Source organism: Vidua chalybeata, chromosome 11 (assembly GCF_026979565.1).
Source record: "Vidua chalybeata isolate OUT-0048 chromosome 11, bVidCha1 merged haplotype, whole genome shotgun sequence".
In the NCBI taxonomy this organism is placed as follows: Eukaryota; Metazoa; Chordata; class Aves; order Passeriformes; family Viduidae; genus Vidua; species Vidua chalybeata.
In genome coordinates this window covers 8705293-8717921 of record NC_071540.1, presented here as the reverse complement: position 1 = coordinate 8717921, position 12629 = coordinate 8705293, and the positions used below count along the sequence as shown (strand labels likewise).

Below are 12629 nucleotides of genomic sequence, written 5' to 3'. Positions count from 1 at the left end.
TTTACAGGAACTGTATTTTGTATGTCACATTCCTGTCTCAAATCCAAGACTACCCACTGCAACACAATTTTTATATCAGTTCCATATGGTCAATAAAATCTATTACACACAGAGACTAATATACTCTTATCCTCCAGAGAGCCATTCTTTCTTCTTGTGGGCACACTGAAACGGGTTGTGATTTCTCCAGTATAACCACTTTGAAGTTTTCTGCAATGGGCACTGTTACACATTCATTCCAATCTAATTACATAAAAGCTGCTTTAATAGGAATTTTAAGCCTCGGTCTCAACTGGAATGTGTGTATTTCTCCTCTCAGAGGAAATTGGAAAGTACTGTCAGGGCTGGAGAATAAAAGTGGTACATCGCCATGGTAGAAAGATTTAAAATTTGAACAAGCTTTTGGTCTGCTTGACAGTGATAAACATGTGTCTGAAGCTTGTTCATCCATGTTAAGTCAATAATCTGAATAAAAAGAGGCTCAAGAAACTGAACAGGATGAATCAAGTTTGTCTGTGTAATATGTATTGATAACACAAACATGAAGGTAAATGTCAGATTTAAACAGTTTGTGTTTAAAGCAACTAGCCACATCTCAGTCACTGTGCCCCATGTAAAGACATTTTGCTGTCTGTTTTTAATATTTATGAGATGCTCAGAATATTTTTGATTTTGAAGCCGGTAAGTCTATTTCTGTTCTCTCTCCACATTGGACTGTGCAATGGTATTCTCTTAAAAGCTCACCAATGATATGGAAACAGCTGAGAAACTGAGCAGTAATATGAAAACCAACAGTGGTGTTGCATTCCTGGTTAGATGGGTTTTGTAAGAGTCATGGGGAGCCTGGCTCCCAGGGGACACTTTCTTACCAAAGTAAGCATCTCTCTGGTCTCCAAGGCACAAACTGCCTTTGCGTGGCCTTTCACATTGTAGCCACTGTGCTCTCAGATGCATCTTCTGGGGCACTGGGTGCTTCTTCTCTGGGCACTCTGGCTGTTTGGAGGGGCTTGTGTTTTCACTAGTCTTTGGTAGCAAATATTGCTGCTGCTGCTGCAAACCCCCAGCTGTGATGTGGAAGGCCCCTTTGTGCCTGGAGCTAACGGTGCATGAAAAGAGCGCTCGCCAGCTCTCTTGCTTGACCTTCACTTCAAACAGCACTGCAGTGGAGTTACTAGTGTTATCTATCACAAGTCTGAAAGTATATTAATTCAAAATAGGCTGTGGTTCAAAACAATGACAAAAAAACATTTCTGTGCACAGCAGAGTTAATTTGGGGTTGGTATTGGTGACTATGCCTTAAGTAAAAGACAGACTGTGAGAGGCTTTTACCAAGTTAGTTGAGTCTCCATTTTTCTTCATTTATTCCCACAGTTACAGCTCTCATTCAAGATGTCGGATGTGGGAGAAAATGTATTGTATGCATGATTTATGGCAGCTTTAGGAATATGTGTGTTAATTGGGGTTTTTTTTCTTAATACATTTAGTAGCTACAAATGTCAATCTTGTATGTGTATAAAGAGGTGATACTGTATCCTGTCAAGTTGGGATGCAATACATGGGATAGAAGTTGCAGGTTGGAATATGATTGAGGAGCTACACAGAAAAAGCTTAAAAAGCCCAAGTTTGTGGTGGTGTGGCTGTGTGGAGTCACTGGCTCTTGTGTGGTGTAGCTCCACAGCGATATTCAGTAACTGAAACCAGTCCCTCAGTCCCAGTGTGCGAGACTTTCATTATGTTCTTTTATGATCTTCCTGTTTGCATTAGCTTCAGTAGTGTGATGTTGAAGTTCAATAAAGGGTGAAAAAACACGCTTCAATTTCTTGTTTCATGTCCCTTCCTTCCCTGGCCCAAAATGACAAAATTGCCTCCCCTTCCTTAACTCCCCCAAAAGGAAAAAAGACCCCAAAGGCCAAACCTGGGACTTGTTAACTCCGAAACATTTGCCAGATGTTTCAAATTAACATATTTCTCTCCCTCTTTCTCCTGTATGTGTTTGTACATCTCTGTGTGTGTGCAAACACATGCAAAATGACTTCTGAAAAATTCTGTTGGCACTCTGCATAGCTGCTGTGGGCTGGGGGAGTCATGGTCCCAGGGTTGGGTGGTATGTAGGATCAGCAAGAGCTGTTACAGGTAGAATGTAAACTTTAAACTTTTAAAAAATATATAAATATATTTTTCTACTAGTGAAATAACTATATAGGTGCATCTGTGGGGAAAAAAGGAGGTTTGCTGCTATACTTTATTTTGTTAATCTAACCAGTAGAAACTGTTCTGAAAAATTTTTTTGTGAGCATGAGTTGAGTCTGCAGTCACGGGTCTTGTCTCGGTGGCTCTGATGACCATGTGTCCTTGGTGTGCCAAAGGGCTCCAAGCTCCGTGTCTCCTGGGGGAGCTTCTCTGCTCCAGACACATACTGAGGGTGCACAGCCTGTGCATCCCTGACCAAACCAGGGCAAGGGCTGCCTGTGGGAGCTGCTTAGTGCAGCCCAAGGAAATTTGGCTGTGAACACCATGAACAGGAATCTTGTGCTCAGATGGGTCTGTTTGGTGATAGCTTGGTACAGGACCATCCTTTTTCCTCTGGCAGAGTGTGTGCACAAGTTGCTGTCTGCTCTAGTGTAACTGCTTGTTCCTGGTAAAATCTGCCAAGGCAAAACACTTTGCAGGAATCCAACCTGGGGTGTACTTGCACTGAGGAATTTATTCCAGTAGTTCAATTACAGCTAGAAATAGTTAATTTATTTTTTTTAAATAACAACAACTTAAAGGCTGTGCATAAGAACCTAGAGAATAAAAAAAACATAGAAGAGGCAGAGGCTGCCCTTGCACCAGGGTGAATAATCTGAGTGTCCACCAGTACTGTTTAACAATGGGCATATAGTGAATTTCCTTCCTCTTCAGGTTTTGTAAACATCTTTTCCTTAATGCAAAAGGAAGAAAAAAACCCTTTTCCTTTCCTCCCTTAATCCAAGGACTTAGTTTGTTGTTGAATAGCTTGTCAGGCGTGTTTTGCTGCCTAAGAGGCAGAGATGTTTTCTGTTCCAGAGGAGCAGTGTAGCTGAGTACTTCTTCCCCCTGCTTTCTCCCCCTCAACCCTTAACACACGTGCAGCCCTTGCAGCCTGTCTGTCCTTCTCCAAAAGTGCCACTGGGGTTGGGCTGGGCAGGGCTGCTGGGGGCCAGGCAAGTGCCCACCTCTGCTCTGCAAAAGGGGCTCTGGCTTCTTCGAGGCCAAGACGAAAATAAGGCTCAGTACTCACAGAACAAAGGTCCGGTCAGACAATGCTGCATTTCTGTTGCAATACATCACCAGGGTATTATCTTGAGGAGCAACAAGGGATGTTTTAAAGAAGTAAAAAGTCTTACTAAATATATAGAGAATTTAAGGCATTTTAAAGACCTATGAAAGCATTTTATATGGGAGTTGCTGGGGAGTTTCTCATTAGCCTGACTGTGAGGCCCCAGGGAATCTTGGCTGAATTGTCTGGGGCAAACAGAGCAGATTCTGTCTTCTCCTCAGGAGCCTGCAGACCTAAAAGCCTATTTTTTTTTTGTGTCTGTTTTTGAGGTAGTTGAAGGTATCTTGTTTTTCTCTGCAGCTACGTGTTACAGTACTGATCAAGAAAGAGTTTTGGAAATAGGGAACTGTGGACCATTGTCCTGAGTGCTGGGGACAAATGGCACTGGGTATGTCTCTGTGCACAAGTGTTTGCAGAGCATGGGGGTTCTTTGCAGTGTTTGCAACAGGAAAGGCCTCTCAGTGCCCAACCATCCATTAGCACATAACATTAGTGTAATTCAATTATAACATTCCAGAAATCATAAAAATAAATTACAGGTTGGTATTCCCTGCTTTCCCCATTAGCTCCAAATTTCCTGTCCCTGCCACCGAGCTCACAGCAGCAGCTGGGCACACGTGTGAGGGACATGTTAACACAGCACAGCATGGGGAAAAAAACCAAAACACAATATTTTAGGGCACAGATATTTGATGTTTTTCTGTTAAGATTTCTCCCCCGTGCTTTTTTTATGCAGTACACCATTTTAGATTGTTAATTGCATTCTGCAATTTCTTTTAAAGTTTCTCTCCTTTCAAGGGGAAGAAAAGAGGAAGCAGCAGCTTTTCAGAAATGAACCACAAAATAAAGGAAAACCGTCCTGTGGTCACTCCTTTTCCTCTCTTATGCTTTGCATGGCATCTCCCAGCAATGTAAATCAGAATTTTCACTTGGTATCTCTAGAGGAGCAACATCTTGACACAATTTGGAGACTTTCTTTTTCTGCAGGGCTACCAGAGCCCATGCTGGGGTGCTTTTAATGCTGTCTCTGCTACTCAGGCTTGTGTTGCCTGTTCCCTCCTGGCTGTTCACTCTGTTCTGCTCCTCTTTCAGTCTTCTGATCCTGGTGCTGCATTGTCTGTTCCCAGTGTTCAAGGTTTCTGTTCTCCTCTGTTCTGTAGAGTTGGGTTTAATTTTGGCTTCTTGGGAAAGCTGGGGTCTCATGAAGCAAACAGACTCACTGCTGCAAGTATTCTTGCCTTAACTTTTTCCTATTTTCTGTTTATTGAGATAAGTAACAGAAAATCTATTCTCCTGCCTCACCTTTCCCCTTGGGGAGGCCTGTTTTGTCTGCACAGCTGCTTGTCCCCTCAGCTTCCCTCCAGCACTCTGGGCTTGCATGGGCCACTGCCTGGTGCCCAAGCCAAGAGCAGCAGGCTCCCAGGGCCCCTGTCCCTTGTGGTGTCCCAGTACCCAGAGCTGTCCCTGCCCTCTGCCTGTGGGCATGGCTGTGTCAGGAGCATTCAGGGAGTTCAGGTGAGGGAGACTCCACAGACACCAAATTCCTTTTCTCTATTCTTGCTTGCATTGGATTTTGTCTCATTTAACTTCTAATTGCAGAATGCAGAAAAACACAACATGAAATTCTGGGATCTCTGCTGCAGAGCACTGCAAAGGTCAGTTCCAATACAGAGGGCATTAGAAACTTGTTATTTTGCAAGTACTCTAAAATTACCTGTCCTGGGTGTCTTCACAAGCTCAGATATCTCCTAGAAGCTGATTTCATTATTAAATCAGTATGAGAAGATTCTGATTACACCGGGTAAAGACTTCAAAAGAAATAAATCTGTGAATTTAGCAAAGAACTTAAAAGAGTTTGGTAACTTTTTTAGTTGAATATTTTTTTCAGTATACTGTGAGATCTCAGCTGGTTGGCTTTCTTGTGTTGGTTTGAAAAATGGCACCCTTGTCCCTGCATTGACCTGTGGGATGCAGCCCAGTCAGTATAGTCTGAGGTTCTTAAAATTTTAAACATCTGTTTTGGAAGCATCCAGAACCCAGAAAAATGCAAACAAGAAATAAAGCTTGGAATGTTTGCAGCTCGGGTTACTGCATTCCCCACTTATACTAAGTTGAAATTCTATTTTCCTTGGTAATGTGTGAGTTTTTACAATGTCACATTGTAATATGTTCTTTTTAGAAGAAAAAATAAAAATAGTTCTCATTTCCTTATAAAACTTATTTTTTAGCATTAATATTTTACAGATAAATACTAATTTATATATATTTATTTAAATAAAGCACTTTTGATAGTGTTTTATTAAATGGAATATGAAGTAATAGAAAGTACCTGATACTCAGATAATGTGGTAGATGAACATCCTAGACAGATGTAAGACTTTTGTAGCTGGATAATACAAAAAGAAACAAAACAAGTAATTATAAACCCTCCCCAGATTCCTGTGTTTGTAGGAAACATGAGCCCAGCTCTGTATCTGCAGGCACGAGGGCTCCCTGCGAGCAAGCCTCTGCTCCCAGCACGCCTGGGCTCCTGGGCAGTGCATGGGGGCTGCAGGAGGAAGCTGTTGGCTGGAGTGACAGGGCAGTTCCCAGGGCTCCCTGCAGTCCAGGCGACATCCTGCAGCTGTAGCACCTCCAGGGGAAGGAGCAGTACAAAAATGGGATTTGTGTGGTGCGGCCCCAACACGTGCTCGTGGTGTGGAAGCAGCTGCCCCGCCAGGCTGCCGAGGCTCTCCGGTGGAGCGGCACCGTTGGTGTTCCCCTCTTGTTTGGGGAGGGAATCTCTGGCAAGAAGGAGCGATCTTCAGATGTGAACACAGCATGGGTGTCAGTATTTAAATTAGAAGCACACACCTGTGTATTACGGCATTTCCTAGAAAATACTTACTATTAAAAATGTTAATTGGGAAAATTATAGCGATAGCACAGAGGAGGAGAATTAATTTCCATGGTACAAGAGGCAAGGAAAGAAAAGCTCATTTCAAAGCGAGCTGTCAAGTTCTCCCCTACCCCATCACCCAGGCTTCTTAAAGACAATGTACACAGGAAAGCTGGTCTGCCTAAAGGAAACAGAGCAAGTGTAGTGCATTGCAGCATGTCATTGGTGCCTAAAGCCAACCCTTCTAGTTGCCACAGGCTACAACTCTAAAAGGGAGGATTTCTGCAGGGTCACAGCCCCACTTGGCCTTGTGGACAAGGCCCCAAGGACTGGTGTGCACTGGGATGCCAGCAGTGCATCAGGACTGGTAATTTCTGTCAAGTCTAGGAATACCTCTGTGGTCATCAGGATAACCTCATCTGAAATCTTGTGAGCTTGGTGTATGTGCTGGTGATGGGGATGTTCCCATAGGGTCTTCTGGCAGCAGCACCCTGCCAGGAACCACAAGCATGCCACCAGCATGGATGGCTGCATACTGATGTTCTGGGCTGGGCAGGGGCCAACCTCCCCAGGCTGCATCACTGTCTTGCCAGCATTTTTCTCCCTCTGACAAATGTACTTTTTATTTAAAGGTGTGCCTGTTGGTACTTTTTCTGCTGGGACATTGTAACACTGTTTCATTTCCTAGCACAGACTGAAGGAAGGTAATCCCTTTCATGGGTGGACCATCAGGAGCAGCCTTCCTGGCTCTCCTGGGCTTGCTTGGTCTCCCCCCAGGCACGAAAATCCTGGTGAAGGATTTGCCATTGAGCTGCAGTGAGTGCTGGAGAAGAGGAAAGCACAGCACCTTCCTATCTTCTTCTTCCATTCATGTGTTTCCTTCAGTGGTGCCACCTTGTTCTCCCTTGCTGCCCAAGTGAAAGGCTGTGATTAGATAAGCATTTTTTGTGGTTTTAAGTGCAAGTTATATCTGTTGCTTATGATAGCTTTCAGGGGTGCAGCTAGGAGTAATGGGCTAAGGTAAAGCAAAGGAGATGTTACGCTGAATATCAGGAAACATTTCCAGGTAGTGGGATCTAGTAGCCTGGTATCCTCTTCCATTACCTTGGTAATTTACAAACTAGACTGGACAAAGAACTTGAAAATACAGTGTAGGAATGGTCTTATATCAGCAGAGGGATGGATAAGATCACCTGATAAATCTTTCTCATCTCTAATTGATCCAATTCTGCTGCATTCTGGATTTGCTAATCTGCAGATTTGAGCAGACAGAATTGTCAGGCAAATTGTGCTTTCTAGAGCTTATTTCAGTAAATATTTTAATGTAGGATCTCAAAGCACTTGCAAATGCTAATTAAGCCTCCCAACCTAGGAGGAAGTCTTCCTTGTGCCACATATCCACACTACTTTGCATTATTCAGCGTGCACAATGCTGCAGGTTGACCTTCCCCAAAGGGCTCTGGCTTTGGAACTGATGGGCACTTGCCAGCCCATCCTGCTTTGAGTCATTTCTGCAGGTCAGTGGCTTTGCTTTTCCAAATCTGCCTTGTCTGGCTGGTAGGAGTGGGGGAAGCTGAAACCATGCTGCTGTAGGAAGTGATTGCAATGGGTTTTACCTTTGTGAAAGCAGACAGCTGGAGAGTTGAACAAAAGTCTCCTGGTGAACAATTTCTTTGGTTTTCACAGAAACTTGTTCTCGTTTGACTGGTTTATACTTTGCAGTTGTAACTGGTAGCTCAAAGCTCCCAGCCTGAATAAATGTAGAACAAGAATAGTAGAATACATTATGTTGGCCTGTTGCTTAAACAAGAAAAATCAATAAAATATAATGCCACAGTGGTGGATCCCCAGTAATCATTCTTCTTAAGAAAAAAACAAACTGTGGCAGTCATGAGAATGGGGTTTTATAAACAAGGTTGTAAAAGAAGAAAAATAAATGGAATGAACAAGCTGCACTGCTTTGCGTTCTGTGCTGAGTAAGAACACTGATATGAAACTCTGCAATGAAGAAATGTGTGAAATTAATGATGCTTTGCCCAAAAAAATCTTTGCTTATTCAGTACTGGAAGCTAGAATAATTTGGGTTGGAAGGGACCTCTAGTGGGTCTTGCTCAACATTGACCTGACTTGTAAAAGTTTTGTAGCCTTTACTATGCTATTTTTGGTTATATTGTCTTAAGCTGTTTAGCTTGTCAGGGACCAAGAGTCCAAGTATGGTTACTGCAGTATAAAAATGTGTAGCAAACAAAAATTAAGGCCATAATAGAAGATATGTTTGCATTTCTATCATTTAATGTCTAAAGTAGCCTTTTTCCAGTCGCACTACAAGGAATTACGATGTCACTGTCAAAATAAACCAAGCTCATCTCATAACCTTGTATTTGTTGTGTATAAATTCAAATGAGAAAACTCTTAAATGGGACCATTTATAATGAGATTTGAGATACCCTATAGCTCTCACTTGGAGACAAGTGACCTTTGTCTTCTTTGGGGCTGAGTAACAGCACGATGAAGATTTAATAGATGTGTGCAGAGACCTGGCAGTAGACTGGGGTGTGTGTGGAAGAGGTGCTCAATGTGTCTTGCTCTATATATTTTTGAATTCCTGACAGTTGGGACTGGAGTGCTGCCTGCTGGTGTGTACCATACTCATGCTTCCTTTCTCCCTTGGATGGCTTTGGTGTTTGTTAGTAGAAATTATTGGACGGTCACAAAACACTAAAGAGAAAGGAAAAAACCCACACACTTTGCTTGGAAGCAGTCTGTATTGCATAAAGCTCTGACAAGATCAAGCCTCTAATTAAATTATCTGGCACGTGGGCAATTTTGTTCCAAGATCTGCTGAGCTAATGTGTAGCCATTAGCTCATACAGCCACCAAATCAGAAGTACCAAAGAGACAATTTGCATAGGGCCACAGCGTGTTTTAAAAAATTCTGGTGAGTTGTGAAGCCTGTAATGTTAATTGCCAGTTAGCACATTGTAATTGCTGTAATTATTTGCAAGTAAAATGATGTAAGGGACTTAACATTGTACTTTTCTTTAACACTTCACATGTTGGTGATCCACTAAATCTCCCACTTAAGAGTTTCGCTGGTTATTCTAAGAGCTTGACAGCCACTTGCTGAAGTCTGATCTCATCCACAAGCTTGCCATTCTGCCTGTTGGCTTTAATACTGAGCGGTGTCTCTCTGAAGTCTATATTAAAAAAAAGGCAATAAAATAATAACTGCAAATGTCTGCTGCTGACCAGTGAGAGCATAGCCAGCCCTGCAGCCGGCCGTGCCGGAGCCCAGCTGGGAGAGAGCCCTCAGCACAAATTGCCAAGTCTATTGCCTCCCACCGCCACGCCGCGGAAGTGGGCCAAAAGCTCCTCCGTATGGGATTAAAGGGATGTGTAATAGATTAAAGATCAAAAATGTTAATTAAGAAATGGTCTTTTCTAATAAGATGCCTTCAAGGGCATGGTACCAAAAATGAGGCAATATCTCATTTTGGCAACAGCTCAGGGTTGTAATGAAGCTGGAGCAGGGGGGCTAAGGGGAGAAAGAAGGGATGCCTCCTGTTCAAGGCAACTCCTTCAGAAGGAGTAAATCAATTAGCAGTAAAAATGTAAACATGTGAGTCAGAATGAGACTACTCTGAATGCTGCTGAACAGCATGGATTTAGAGGTACATGTTTTAGCATGGCCTTTCCTTGAGGATAAGTTGGTAGTTTGCAACAGATAAACAAGGACTCCTTCAGCTTACTGGTATTTAACATGAGCCTGGTAATTTGCCTGAAAATAAGCAGTCTTGTTGAAAGATTTGATATATTTGCAGTGAATCTGTTCAATATATTTTAATGATGTAATCATCTACAAATAGGAAATTCACTGTCTTTGTTGCTGTGTTGAAATTTGTAGGTGTAATGTTTGGGTAAAGGCTTATTTCTCCTCAGAAAAATGGAGAGCCATCACTCTGTTCTCTCATGTTTCAGGCTCCTGCAGCAGGGGAAGTTTGTTTTACAGATAAACTGATATGCAAGTGTTGCTGATGTGTTTCAAACATGAAAGGTGTTTTAAGAGCTGTGAAATATTATTGCATCATTATGACTAAAGAAAACACGCTTTTCCTTAAACTTGAGTGTTCTAGTCAGTGAGCCCACTGTTACGTTTCCTTAGTAAACTCATCAAAGCTCCAAAAGGAAAACTCAGATGTTTAGCAGTGCTTTTTGCTTGTGGTAGAATGATGGGATTGCACATGTCACTTCATCCCACAGTGTCCCTCCAAGCGCCTTGATACTGCAAGCTGCAGCGTTTCTCAAGGAAGTTATTTGCTAGCATAAAATGGAGGGACTCCGTATGCAAATTTCTTCCATAATAGTTGGAAGTTTTTGCTTGGATAAAGAAAACCACTTACATGGTGAGACCTTCATGCAGTGTGTGTATGTGTTTTAAGGCTCTGACTGTTGTTTGAAACAAAGCCAGAGAGAATTTTCAGTTTGAGAGAAATACGGTGAGAAGGCACTTGCTGGTCCTGTCCCTCTGTGTGAGTAGTAAGCTGGGGCCAACTGAAGCACCTTGGTGGAAAAAGTCCTCTGAGAAGGGTTTGAAATTTAGATTTGTTGCTCTGTGTATATTTTATTTTAATCTGTTCTCCTTGAGAGGAGTGATGGTTTTCCCCTGAAAGGCTTTTTGCACCTCTTGAGCTGGGCATGGTGTAGACTTGTGCTTATTGGTATTATTTAGCTTGGATAGGGGCTGTAGGTGACTTAGATGACACTAAATTCCTGTGCCCTGATTTTGTCAGATGAGTAAATACAAGTGAAGACAGTGGTTGTTTCCATTCACAGAAAGCAAATCAGAGAACTATTTCTTTCTTATTCAAATAAGATGTTTTTGTGGCTTGTAAATGTATCATTTTGACAGACTGATTAGTTCCATCTTGATTTCACTTATGGTTTTTGTTAAAAGAAATGTGTAACTTGGACTTGAATAGCATTCCCCCAAGAAGGTCTATGTCAGGCCATTCCTGCTGACACATCAAGGAGATGCAATTGTAGCAACAAAAATATCAGCGCCTTTTCCTGACTATGAAGCTTGCTTAGAATTCTATAAGACAGTGTTTTGAATTGAAGTCTTCCTCTACATAAGTTTGACCATAGTAAAAAAAGATAACTCTAGTCTGTCCTTCTTCTTTCAGTGACAAAAGGGAAGATTTCAATTTTGCATGTTCATTTAATCAGATATTTGCAGAGAAATGGTCGATTCACAAAGCTGTCATTACTTTCTACAGAATACGTGTCCATTATTAAAACTGAGAAACAGTGGGCTTAAACCTTGTTAGCAGTTTATATCAGACTCTCTGCAATTAGCACAGAAGTCCAGAAGACCATTTATTCTGCTAAATGAATGAGAAATGTTCTGTGTAAAAAGCATTTGGCTTCTCTTCCTTGTTCATATTAAACAAAATACATTTATTGCCAAATTTCCACAGTAACGTCCAAGAAGCATAAAGAAAATCAACAGGGCTAGTGAGGTATAACTGAGAGCAGCATTTGGTCTACAATCTTATGAAAAAAAGGTTGTGCAGCAAAAATGTACTTTTTCTGATTAAAGTGAATTTCAGGTAGAAATCTTGCACAAGTTTGTAATATTCAGATGGGTAAAACAATTTCCAGACAAGATGTTTGCGAAATCCACTTTTTTTTTTTTTTCATTTTTTGTCTTCATATACTGTATGTGCAAACAGCTGTGGTGGTGAAGACATGAGGGATATCACTTCTGCAAATGCTCTTTGAATCTCACGGTTTGTGTTGTGATGAAAAAGCATAGATGCTTCTGTATAATAGAACTAAATTACGTTTCATTTTTTGCCCTTAATTCAAAAAAGTGGTGCTTAGTGTTCATGTGTGTGTGTGTGCAATTAAGTAAGAATTGGTGGTGTTCTTCCTCCAAAATGGTTTTTAAAAACTGGAGACTTTTTAGGGTTTTTATTTTTTTATGAAAAGAGGTTGTAAGCCTGTTGTATTTTAAATGTCTTTCTGAGTTGCAAACAACTCAGAAAAGCTACACCACAGGCTCTGGAAGAGCAGCAGAGCTGTCAGTGAATTATTAAATAAGAAAAGACATCCTTAAAGTTAAGTGATTTTTAGCTTGATCCTGTAATGAAATAATTTAAAACCATATCTGGTTAATGAACTCTGTGGCCAGACAGCATAACTGGCCAAGGATGTAGGGAGTGGAAGAGTTAAAAACAGACTCCTGGCTCTGATGGCTGTAAGAGCATTGGAAGGGTCCAAAGCAAACCCCTAACCCCTTTTTCGGCACCCACCACAGGCTGTTGAAAAGCCATGGAGTAGCATAAAGTTGTCAACTGTGCATCTTCCTGCCAGTCAGCAACTAAAACACAAATTCCATAATGTAAGGAAAAAAAGTTGGGAGCAGCTTCCTCCCAAAAAAAGTGCCTT

At 41.7% G+C, this 12629-nt stretch overlaps 1 protein-coding gene across 2 annotated transcripts in view; it reads left to right on the top strand.

Annotated features, from left to right (window-relative positions):
* ZNF423 (zinc finger protein 423) overlaps window positions 1-12629 on the top strand; it is a 226139-nt gene that overhangs the window by 40808 nt on the left and 172702 nt on the right. The gene's annotated exons all lie outside the window — the stretch shown is intronic.